The following is a 12,289-nucleotide window of genomic DNA, read 5'->3' on the forward strand; positions in this document are numbered from 1 at the left end:
AAGTGGGACAGGAGCATTAGAGACATCTTAGGCTTACCTTTAGCTAAACCTTAGGCATACCAAAATCAACTGTTTGGAACATCATTAAGAAGAAAGAGAGCACTGGTGAGCTTACTAATCGCAAAGGGATTGGCAGGCCAAGGAAAACCTCCACAGCTGATAACAGAAGAATTCTCTCTATAATTAAGAAAAATCCTCAAACACCTGTCCGACAGATCACAAATATTCTTCAGGAGTCAGGTGTGGATTTGTCAATGACCACTGTCAACAGAAGACTTCATGAACAGAAATACAGAGGCTACACTGCAAGATGCAAACCACTGGTTAGCCGCAAAAATTCTATGCCAGGGTACAGTTTGCCAAAAAGTACTTAAAAGAGCAACCACAGTTCTGGAAAAAGGTCTTGTGGACAGATGAGACAAAGATTAACTTATATCGTAGTGATGGCAAGAGTAAAGAATGGTGGAGAGAAGGAACTGCCTAAGATCCAAAGCATACTAGCTCATCTGGGAAACACAGTGGTGGGGGTGTTACGGCCTGGGCATGTATGGCTGCTGAAGGTACTGGCTCACTTACCTTCATTGATGATACAACTGCTGATGGTAGTAGCATAATGAATTCTGAAATGATACATCCTATCTGCTCAAGTTCAAACAAATGCCTCAAAACTCATTGGCTGGCGGTTCATTCTACAGAAATACAATGATCCCAAAAACAGAGTTTTTCAAGGCTGAAATATGGTCAATTCTTGAGTGGCCAAGTCAATCATCCGATCTGAACCCAATTGAGCACGCCTTTTATAAGCTGAAGAGAAATCGGAAGGGTGCTAGCCCCCAAAACAAGCATAGGCTAAAGATGGCTGCAATACAGGCCTGGCAGACCATCACCAGAGAAGACACCCAGCAACTGGTGATGTCCATGAATCGCAGACTTCAAGCAGTCATTGCATGCAAAGGATATGCAACAAAATACTAAACAGGACTACATTCATTTACATGACACTGCCGTGTCCCAAGCATTATGGTGCCCAGAAATGGGGGGGGGGGACTATGTATGATTTTTTTTCTGTTACAAATCTCAAATTGTGGAGTACAGAGGCAAATAAATAAATGATGGGTCTTAATCCCCAAAATTTTGGAGGGCACTGTATAACAGAGATGCAGTGCGAGTAACTGAAATGCAGCCTAATTCCTACTCACTAAATAATATGGAAACGTCAGAGATTGGGAGAATGCTTGTGTTTAAAAAAAAAAAAACATGCAAAGCCTATTTCACTGGCTTATTAATGTGACCAATATCAGACAAAATGCTAAAAAAAGTTAGAATTTAGTTGAACAGACTGTCAAGGAGACAGCATAATTTATACAATACGCAATCTTCTAACGCAAGAGGCCATTTTAGTCCGTCAAACAATTGTTGGATCTCTGAATGACCCCATTCCTTTCCTTATTTCCTTGCAATTTATTCTCTCACACATATCCCTCTACAATTTTTCTATCACCAGCCACCACCAAGGGCAATCTAAAGCAGTCAGTCTTTGGCATGAAAACAGAACAGCTTGAGAAACCTGGTTTCTCACTAAGACATACACAATTCTTCCTGGTAACATCGACATGATATCGCTGACAGCAAAATAATGGATGTCTGTATCTCTAGATATATATTTGTCAAAGATCCTTTGGAACGGTGCTGCACAAGAATTAATCTTGCAGAATTGACGGTAACCTGCTGTGTTGGACTAAAAATTGTCTGAATATCTGAAGCTTAAAGTTGTCAATTGATTTGGATCTTCTTGCCAGAGTGTCTCATGGGGATGAGCACTGGAACCTTTAATGTCGCCACCTTCACTGATGCTAAAGAACGTGATCTGCAAATTTGCACCCGATACAGATCTATCTGTGAATGACAGTATTGTAAAGGAGGATGGCACTAAAACATATAACAGTACAGCACAGGAACAGATCCTACAGCCCACAATGTCTGTGTCGAACATGATAACACATTAGCACTAAAAATAGTCAGAAGATTTCAGCATTCCAGATATCAGGTTGGTGTATCACGATCTGTAAAGATAACAAGATAAATGGTTTGGGTAGGGACATTCCACTTTATAAATGTGTCCCTTAGGTCTCCACCTTGGTCCTCAGCCAAATTACATCAAACTTTCCTCAAAAAGGTGATGGTTTTGTTTGTTGTACATCAATCTCGGCCCTACGATACCAGGGCAGGAGTTTATCAGCACATTTTCCCCAGGCCAACCATTCTTCTCCACTCACCATCCCCTCAAACAGACACACAAGCCACATAAGGTCAGCAGTTAGAAATAATTCCAGGTGATCTCAAGTGCATTCCATGACTGAATGTTGTGCAGCTTAGACCACATTTAGGCATGCACCAAGTGGAATTAATATTTTCAACACACAAGTGCCAGGTAATGAACATCTCCAACAAGAACATAAAACACCCATTAACAATTAACAGCATTAATAACACCAAGAGCCCGTTCTTCTGCACTGAACCCTTCCTCCTGCTCGCCACCTCCACCCTGCCTCGGTCAACATCCTGGGGTCACAACTGAACAGGAACTTAACGAGAGTTACTTCATCTAAAAGAGCAGATCGGAGGTTGGGCTACAGTAGGGCATGATTTTACTTCACAAACCGTTTCCACCAAGTACAAAGCACAATTGGGAAAACGAAAATACTCTCCTCTTGCCTCAATGACCACAAATCCCTCAGTACTCAAATTGGATACGATCTAAAGTCTAGCAACTTGTCCGATGGTCACTCCAGTCACCACAATTAATATAATTCCATCTAGCTTCCAGGACTCAAACTCAGACTCATCTGCAGTGTTAGTGCAAAAAAAAAAAAAAAGCATTCTAACAACCTGCTAGCTTCTTCAAAAGCAGCTTCTATTATTTTTTACAATTTTTCCAATGAGATTCACGAACATACCACTAAAATAAAGTTCCCCTGTAAAACATATGCCATCCTACCTGAAATGATTTGACATTCTCTTTTGTCACTGGGTCTAAATTTTGGAACATGCAATCCAACAGTACATGTAGTGGTTCAATGTCATCTCAACTTCAATGATGATTTATTAACATAAATGGAATAAAGGTCCAAATACTTTCAAAATAAATTAATTAGTGTTGTATACACCTGTAGTCATCTACAGGCATACTCTTTTCTTTAGAATAAGTTTGAGCTATTAAATCCAGATGAAAACAAACACATTTAATGTACAGAGATGAATTGACACTAGATGGCACCAAACCTCTTCTGATGAGCACAATTAGAATTTATCTATACACTAATTTCATGCAATAAGTTTGATCTAGGATTCAATGCAAGCTGTATTCAATACCAAGCCTGTAAGGAAGAACATTTAAGAACTGAAATGGCAAATAAGCAAAGTTCAATTAAGTGCCAGTTCATGTCTTTATACTTAAGCATTTCTCCTTTCATAAGTTCAATTATTACAGAAGGGAGAATATAATACAAGCAGGGAGGACTACACATGAGAACTTTGATCTGCTTATTCTGAGTGAAGAATGCAGTACATTTGATCTGCAATAATCTTTGTCTGTCTCCATTTGATTGTTGAGTAGATTCTGGTGATTCAGGACACACACACACACACACACATATATATATATAAAAATAATCACATCTTTAAAGGTACCCCAAGGGTTTCACAACAAAACATAAAAGCTAAATCTTTGTTGTTTTAGCAGCAAAGTCCAACACAGTGCAATGAATAGCAAATACAAACAAAAACTGGAAATCACAGCTGCCTTGCAGTTGTGAAACATGACCAACATTTCTTTGCCTTTTCCTAATTGTCCTTTGGTTGTTTTCCTGAACAGCAGTAATCATTGTAAAGTGCTTCTAGTGCTGCTTGAAGAGGAAGCTGCAAGATTTTGAACCGAGGCAGTACAGCTTTGTTAATATTTCCAAGTCAGAATGTGTCGAATGTGGTGGAGAACTCAGATTGTGGCATTCCAATGCAGCTGTCTCTGTGTCTTTCTACGCAGAAGTTACAGGTTCAGCATGTGTGGTCAGTGACAGGCTTCAGAGATCACACAGAGTAAACCACAAAATTCATTTGGTGCCAAACGGGCTGCTTTGGCCTCGTTCGTGCCGAGCTTTAAGTTAGTTTGAGCTGCACATATTCAGGCAATTAGAATGTGTTCTGTCACATTTATTCATGCCTTTTAGACAGTGGAAAGGTTTTAGAGAGTTGGTAAGCCATTTACTATTCAACTTGACTTCACAAATTTAAAGCCAGGATTCTATTGAATTATTTTAAATGGGAAATGTTTGATGATGCAAAAATTATGGACATGGAAAATTCATGCATGATATGGGAAAATTGACCAGGTGGACACCTTCATACAGTACAAGATTAAGTGGGACCCCTTGGGTCTAAGTCACAGGGAGGCCTGATCCCTCAACGCAACCCATTACCCAATACAATATTCCACCACGCACCAACTTGTTCCCCCAATGCAACCCGTTCCCCCAAACCAATATTCCACCACTCATTCTTTAACTGCGCAGGCGGGCTCATTTCCCCATATCCCCCAGCACTCCTCATCTTTATGAGTGGGATGGGAGGAGGGGAGGCGGGTGTGCGGTGGGAAGGAGAGGGGGAGTGTGTGGACAGGGGGGTGAAGGTGGGGGGTGTGGGTGTGGGTGGTTGGGTGTGTGTATGGTTTGCATCTCTTGTTGTGTCGTCAGGCAGGGGCTGGTGGAGCTCCTGTTGATGAGGGGAACGGCTTCAGGCTGTGGGGCCCTGTGGGAGCAACCTGTGCGATGAGGGGAACGGCTTCAGACGGGCCTGGGAAGCAGAGGTGGGCAGGGGGCTAGGGACCCCCTCCCCCACCGGGAGAGGGGGCGTGGGGAGGGGAGGTCGTGGGAGGATGTGTGCACGTGTGGGAGGGGAGGCGTGGCGGGGTAGAGGGGGGGGGCTGTGGAGGGGGGGGGGGGGGGGGGGGGGGGGGGGGGGGGGGGGGGGGGGGGGCTGAGGGGTTGTGGTCGCTGCAGACCACAACCCCTCAGCTCATAATCAGCTTTTGGCCTCACTCAACGGCTCCCGGTTCGGCTCTGGCTTCACTCAGCAGTTTCCAGTTCCAATCAGCGGCTCCCGGCTCATCATGCTGGTCCCCGCAGAAGTAGCCCGCATGCTGCTCACTCCGCGCACCCCGCTCAACACACTCTGCTCACTCAGCTTTATTCTCCTCGCCGCCGGTGATTGACAGCGGGTGCCGGAAGAGGCAATTTTTACAATTTTTAAACCTTCATAACTTTTGGACTATTCCACCGATTGGAACAAAACATAGAAAATGAAATATGAAACTGTAAAGATAACATTTCAAAATACATTGGTTTGAGGTGATGACAATTGTAAAAACACCAGACACAAGAACAAAAGTATATTGTTTGATATCATTCTTCATCCTGAATTGTAAGTATATAATTTAAATTTCCAAACTACTGACAAGCCCAGAAGCTGATCTTATCAAGCACAGTACTAATTATGATTTGGTAATATTAAAGACTGGCTGGGAAATTGCATTAAACAAAACAGTAGAAGGGTTGCAACAACCCACCCAAATTGGACAAAGCAACCGATTAATCTCTTACTACATTAATCATAGGACTGCCCCCCTTTTTTTTGATGTTTCAGTACTGATATCGTGGCTGAAGTTTTAAGTTATTAGAATGTAATCTTATGCCATGTCCATTAATTTAATTAGTCTTCAATTTTGTTCTTTTATTATTTGTGCCTATTACTTTAATTGGAAGTACCCTCTTAACGTTTGTATGCACAGCTGCTTTCTGAGAGACCTTGGTTATTATTATGCATGTCTCTTTAACTAGGTACGCTTTTCCTCACCAGAATCGAACTATAACAGAGAGTGGAGTCAAAGCAATGGAAGAGATGCAGGATTTTAGAAGACTGGAACAGGATAATTTGCTGCTACCCAGGATAAGAGCATTTAAATAAATTTTCAATCAAACCGTTAACTTCTATTTAAATAATTGCATGCATGATCTTTTACCAGCTGAAAAATACAAGCCACCTTGTACTATAAAGAGCCAAAGATTTCAACATATTTCTAAAGAATATCGCTTCATTTGTTTTCACATTAAGGCCCATACCGTGTTTGCCTATTTCACCATCCTGTCCATGCCATTCTAAAGCCTGCAATTATCCTAGTTTTTCCACTCGCCTGAGTTTTGAAAGATTTGCAAACTGCTACTTTAACTCTAGTCTGAGTGTTCTATAAAGCAATTAGTAAGCAATCTAAAACTGAACAAGGGGCCAAGCCACAGACAACCACACCCCTTTCTGCAGTTAACATTTCAGGTCTGTGACCTTTTTCAGAACTGAGAGATACAAGTTTGTTTTCAGTCAGAGAGAAGGTGAGGTTGGACGTGTAGACCAAAGGTTTTTTCTCTGATCAGGTGAGTTAAAATGAAATTATTAGATTTGCAGACTTAAAACGATGTTTGTTGCTCTCTCCAAAAATGTTGCCTGGCTGATTTTCCAACATTTTTTGTTCAAATATTTAAAATGTAGTCATTCTTAGTCACACTTTCAGACAATATGTTCAAGATCACAACTAATTGCTACTTAATCAATCTCTGTAAAGCACTTTGGTTCAAATACTGGTTTTGTTGAAAAGTGCTATATAAAGATTATTATTATTATTATTATTATACACAAGATTTTTGTCGTTACTTGAGATTATTTTTGTCAATCACTGTAAACCATTTCTTTGATCCACTAGCCCCGCCACTAGTGGGAACAGTTTCTATTTATCCTGTGTTAATCATCACCATTTTGTAGACAACTATCACCCAACCTTACCAATTACAAAATAAATGTAGATTCCATCCTTATTCCTGGAATCAATCCAAGAAATTTCCCCCACACTTTTCTCAGACATCCTTTCTAATGCTCATAATTGAAAGCAATTTCATAGTTGCGGCTTAACCAGTGCATAACAATAATCTCCTTGTTTTAATTCTTTATGCCTCTATTTATATAGGGCAAAAACTGAAAGGCTTTATCAAACTCTTCCTCAATTTGTTCTGCCAGTCTCTCACTCACTGGGATAATTGTACATCAACTCGTATTTCAATGCTTAATCTCACCAGATACACTGACTACCATCATTCACTCATTCATTCATTCTGGGAAATACATTGGCCTGCATCCTCCTGTTCCCCACTCTCTTTCAGGTCCACATTCCTCCATCCTCTTTACAATCCAACAAATACGTTTTTTTGTCTCTCCAAGTTCTTTCCACCAAAATGCATCTTTACAATTTTTAGCATTGAATTTCATCTATCACATTGCTGTTCAAATACACTAGCCTTTGTGTATGTTGCAATTCTGTTACAATGTTCCCATTGTTTACTATACTTACTATACTGCTGTGTCTTATCTATAAATAAAGATTTTGCCATGCATTCATGTCGATATTTGATAAAATACATTATCAAAAACAGAAGTAGTCCCAATCTTGACCTTTGAAGGAACAACACTGTAGTTCATTCTCCAGACCAAAAGCTACAATTTGCAACGTTTTGCCCTTCAGACAAGGTTTGTATCCTGGCTTCCATTATCATATGGTAATCTGAGGGTTTCAAGATATGCTAATATATATTTACTGTAGTAAACAACTTCTGAAAATCAATAGATATCATGTCCTACATTGCCTTGCCGAATCCTGTCAACGATTCAGGTTAGCCAAACATAATTTGCCTTTGCCCATTTTCGTCTGGCATTCCTTTCTTCATTCTGGTTCCTCAAGTTATCCCAAAACCCTCTCCCAAGCACCAATTGTTCCTGCAAGCTTCTGGGGTCAAAAGTAACCTGTGCTTGCTGGGTTTGTCCTTGTATCTCTCTTTGAACACAATTTAAACTTAGAACATTAGCTAAAAGCAGTGGCTTCAACTGCTTATAGGGTACTGACATGGATAGAAAATTGGTTGGCAGACAGGAAACAAAGAGTAGAAATTAACGGGTCCCTTTCAGAATGGCAGGCAGCGACTAGTGGGGTACCACAAGGCTCGGTGCTGCGACTGCAGCTATTTACAATATACATTCATGATTTAGATGACAGGATTAAAAGTAACATTAGCAAATTTGCAGATGACACAAAATTGGGTGGCAGTGTGAATTGTGAGGAGGAGGAAGATGCTATGAGAATGCAGGGTGACTTGGACAGGTTGAGGGAGTGGGCAGATGCATGGCAGATTAAGTTTAATGCAGATAAATGTGAGGTTATCCACTTTGGTAGCAAAAACAGGAAGGCGGATTACTATCTAAATGGCGTCAAGTTTGGAAAAGGGGAAGTACAACAGATCTGGGGGTCCTTGTTCATCAGTCAATTAAAGTAAGCATGCAGGTACAGCAGGCAGTGAAGAAAGCAAATGGCATGTTGGCCTTTATAACAAGAGGAATCAAATATAGGAGCAAAGAGGTCCTTCTGCAGTTGTACAGAGCCTTAGTGAGACCACACCTGGAATATTGCGTGCAGTTTTGGTTCCCTAATTTGAGGAAGGACATTCTTGCTATTGAGGGAGTGCAGTGTAGGTTTACAAGGTTGATTCCCGGGATGGCGGGACTGTCATATGTTGATAGCTTGGAGTAGCTGGGCTTGTATACTCTGGAATTTAGAAGGATGAGAGGGTATCTTATTGAAATATAAGATTATTAAGGGTTTGAACACACTGGAGGTAGGAAAATGTTCCCAATGTTGGGGGAATCCAGAACCAGGGGCCAGTTTCAGAATAAGGGGCAAGCCATTTAAAACGAGGACGAGGAAAAACATTTTCACACAGAGGGTTGTGAATCTGCAACATTTTTTGCCTCAGAAGGCAGTGGAGGCCAATTATCTGGATGCTTTCAAGAGAGAGTTAGATAGAGCTCTTAAAGTTAGCAGTCAGGGGATATGGGGAGAAGGACGGAACGGGGTACTGATTGAGGATGATCACCCGTGATATTTGACTCAGCATTGAAATTTGACAAACAAGTCAATGCCGTGGTAAAAGCTAGCTTCTTTCAGCTTCAGACAATAGCTAAAATAAAACAATTCCTCCAGTTTGATGACCTCGAAAAGATCATCCACACATTTATCTCCCCCCGCCTCGATTACTGCAACTCCCTCTACACAGGCATCAGCCAATCTTCCGTTTGGCAGCGAGACTCTTGACGGGCACCTGAAAAAGGGACATCACCCCGATCCTGGCCTCTCTCCACTGGCTCCCTGTGCGGTTCCGAATAAATTTCAAGATCCTCCTTTATGTCTACAAAGCCCTTAATGGGCTTGCCCCCACCTACATCAAAAGTCTGCTGTAGATGGGGGCAAGCCCACCTCCAGGTCCCTCAGATTGGCCGACTTGGAGTTACTGAACATCCCGTGGTCTAGGCATAAGCTCAGGGGCGACCGCGCCTTTGCAGTTGCAGCTCCTAGAACAGCATCCCTCTTCCCATCAGAACTGCCCCCTCCATCGACTCCTTTAAGTCGAGACTTAAAACTCATCTCTACTCCCAAGCCTTTCTTGATGTCCTCTGAGCGAGGGCTATATGTATGTAGTGATGTTTGTATTTAATCTATGAAACACTGTTGTATAACGTTAGTGCCTCCACCAATGTAAAGCACTTTGGCCAACGAGAGTTGTTTTTTTAAATGTGCTATTTAAATAAAAGTGACTTGACTTGACCCATAATCGCAGTGAATGGCAGTGCTGGCTCGAAGGGCCAAATGGCCTACTCTTGCACCTATTGTCTATTTGCTTTCTATGAAAATCCTTCAGTAGTGACTATTCAATGTTACTGAATGGTGGGGATTCCCAAAATTAATATCTTATAACAACCAGTGTTAGAAAAGGGGAAGAGCACATCACAAAACATTAGTAGATCCATGTGGAGACTTTTTCAAAGCCAGCAATGCATACCATCACATTGCTGAAGAGTGCAAAATTCAGGCAAATTCTAGGGTGGAATTCTTTAGCTTACACGGTTCCCATTTGTGTATGTACTGTCACAGAATTTCAAGTCCCAAAATAGGTGCACGTTTTCCAACACTTCCACCTTCTGTTTTACTATAGGAAAGAACAATGATTGATTACAAACTTGATTTGTTGGTGAAGGATGTTACACAGAACAATGTTGCACAGGAACAAGCCCTTCGGTCCACAATGCTTGTGTCGAATATGATGCCAAGTTGAACTAATCTCCTCTGCCTGCACATGATCCATCGTCCCCCATTTCCTGTATGTCCATGGGCCTATTTAAAAGTCTCAAATGCCGCTGTGTTAATACATCTCTGGATGCAGAAAAGTGTGAGTGGTCGTCCTTTTGAATCAATGCCGTTCCTGTGCTCCAATTATGGGATTGGGATAGGAGGACAAATAAATTCCATCTGATGAAAGATCATTTCTCCTCACAAGTTATGCCTTACATGCATTGTACTGCATTTTCTGATGACATTCTCCAAAGACCTGCCCTTGGTTTTATATTTCAAAAGTGCCGTGCTGATTTTATGCAATTATCATGGCATTGTCCATATTTTATAATTTAATTTATTCCATTTCTAGATGTAACGGTAATTTAATGGATAACATTAGCAAGACCATTAGATATACACATAATAACTTTCTCTCGCGATCCTGCATTCACACAATGCTTCACACAATTTCCTGTCAACAATGATAATATTCAGCATGTAATTACACCTTGTGACAGAGACTCATTAAGATAATCCATGATTCACATCTGCTAGTTTTGTCTTAGCAGCTCCTCAGAATTATATATTCAAACTATAAACTGTCATTTGCTTTTACAATAAATCAGTTGAAAATAATAAATGATGCTGTGGGAAAAACAGGACAATAAATCCTAACACCCAACCTACTTTGAGTCTAAAGAAGGGTCTTGACCCCAAAAATGTCACCTATTCCTTTTCTCCAGAGATGCTGCCTGACCCTCTGAGTTACTCCAGCATTTTGTGTCTATCTTCAGTGTAAAATAGCAGCTGCAGTTTCTTCCTACACATACTAATTTAACTTGGTGATACTTTTCAAGTAGATCTTTGATTAGTCACGCTATTCATTTTGTTTTACAGTACTTATACCAATATTGGAAACTCATGAGCAAGCACTGAATGGGCAGGAATAATTTATTGCTAATTAGGAGCCACTGCTGTAATTGGCAACGTGTCATCTTGGGTTAGATGGCTAGATCCAAGGAGCTGTTTGCTAATCACTCATCTGGCAACCTTCGACCTGCTCTCTCGCCGAAGCCAGTTCCACATTATGCCACTAGGAGTAAAGAATTACCTGGCATTAGTATCGGTGGGCAAGTGGGCAGCATTCAGTGCATCTGAAAGGCACTTTTAGTGCACTAGCGGTGCGAGCCCTCTAGCACAGTAAGACCCTGAAATAGAATAAAGTAGATGCCCAGTCGGAGGAGGAGCTCGATTACCTGATTTTGCTAAATCCCATTTAATATCATAATAATGTATTCTCATTGATTACTAAACCCCATTTAATATTACAATGCATCTATGTATATCAAACTTATTTAGCTAACAAAGAGTTAAACATTTCTCAACTGCATAACTTGATAAACAAAAGCAAAATAAAGTAAAACTCCATTAAAAATGTACTGCAATGGCATTTTGGTATTATTTTAAAATTCTGTAGCAGGGAAAGCTGTCTCTCAGAGGTCTCCTGGTGCCCCTTACATCTTGTTTACCTCTAAAGATGGGAGAGACTGGAAAAAGAGGGACAAAAAGTGAAAATAGTTGCAAAGATCTTGTTTATTCTTAGATTAACTATGTTCAAGCCAAACATTGAACTCTAAACACTGGCTCAAAATACGAGCCGAGGTCATATTTTGCGCAATTTTATACTCCACCCTATAATTTATTCATTATAATGTGGCATAGATTTTCAGTTACATTCATATTTTCATAGTAAGTTTACATTGATGTAGCAAGCCATAGCCTGAAAGCTTACCCAAAACCATCCAACAATCAGTTTGTAAACAGATAAGAAATTGAGTAGAACTATAAGAAATCATGTCTCCTATACATCCTTTCCCTGCCCAGCATATCATCGCTTCATGAAAATGGAGGCATGCGACAGATTTAAGCAGTCAGGATGAAGTGAATCGCTCCACGAATATAATTAGTATGGGACAATACGCAAGAACGTAATCAGAAGGGCAGAAAAAGAATATGAAACAGAGCTGGCGGGCA

This window comes from Leucoraja erinacea, chromosome 16, assembly GCF_028641065.1.
Source record: "Leucoraja erinacea ecotype New England chromosome 16, Leri_hhj_1, whole genome shotgun sequence".
Classification (NCBI taxonomy): domain Eukaryota; kingdom Metazoa; phylum Chordata; class Chondrichthyes; order Rajiformes; family Rajidae; genus Leucoraja; species Leucoraja erinaceus.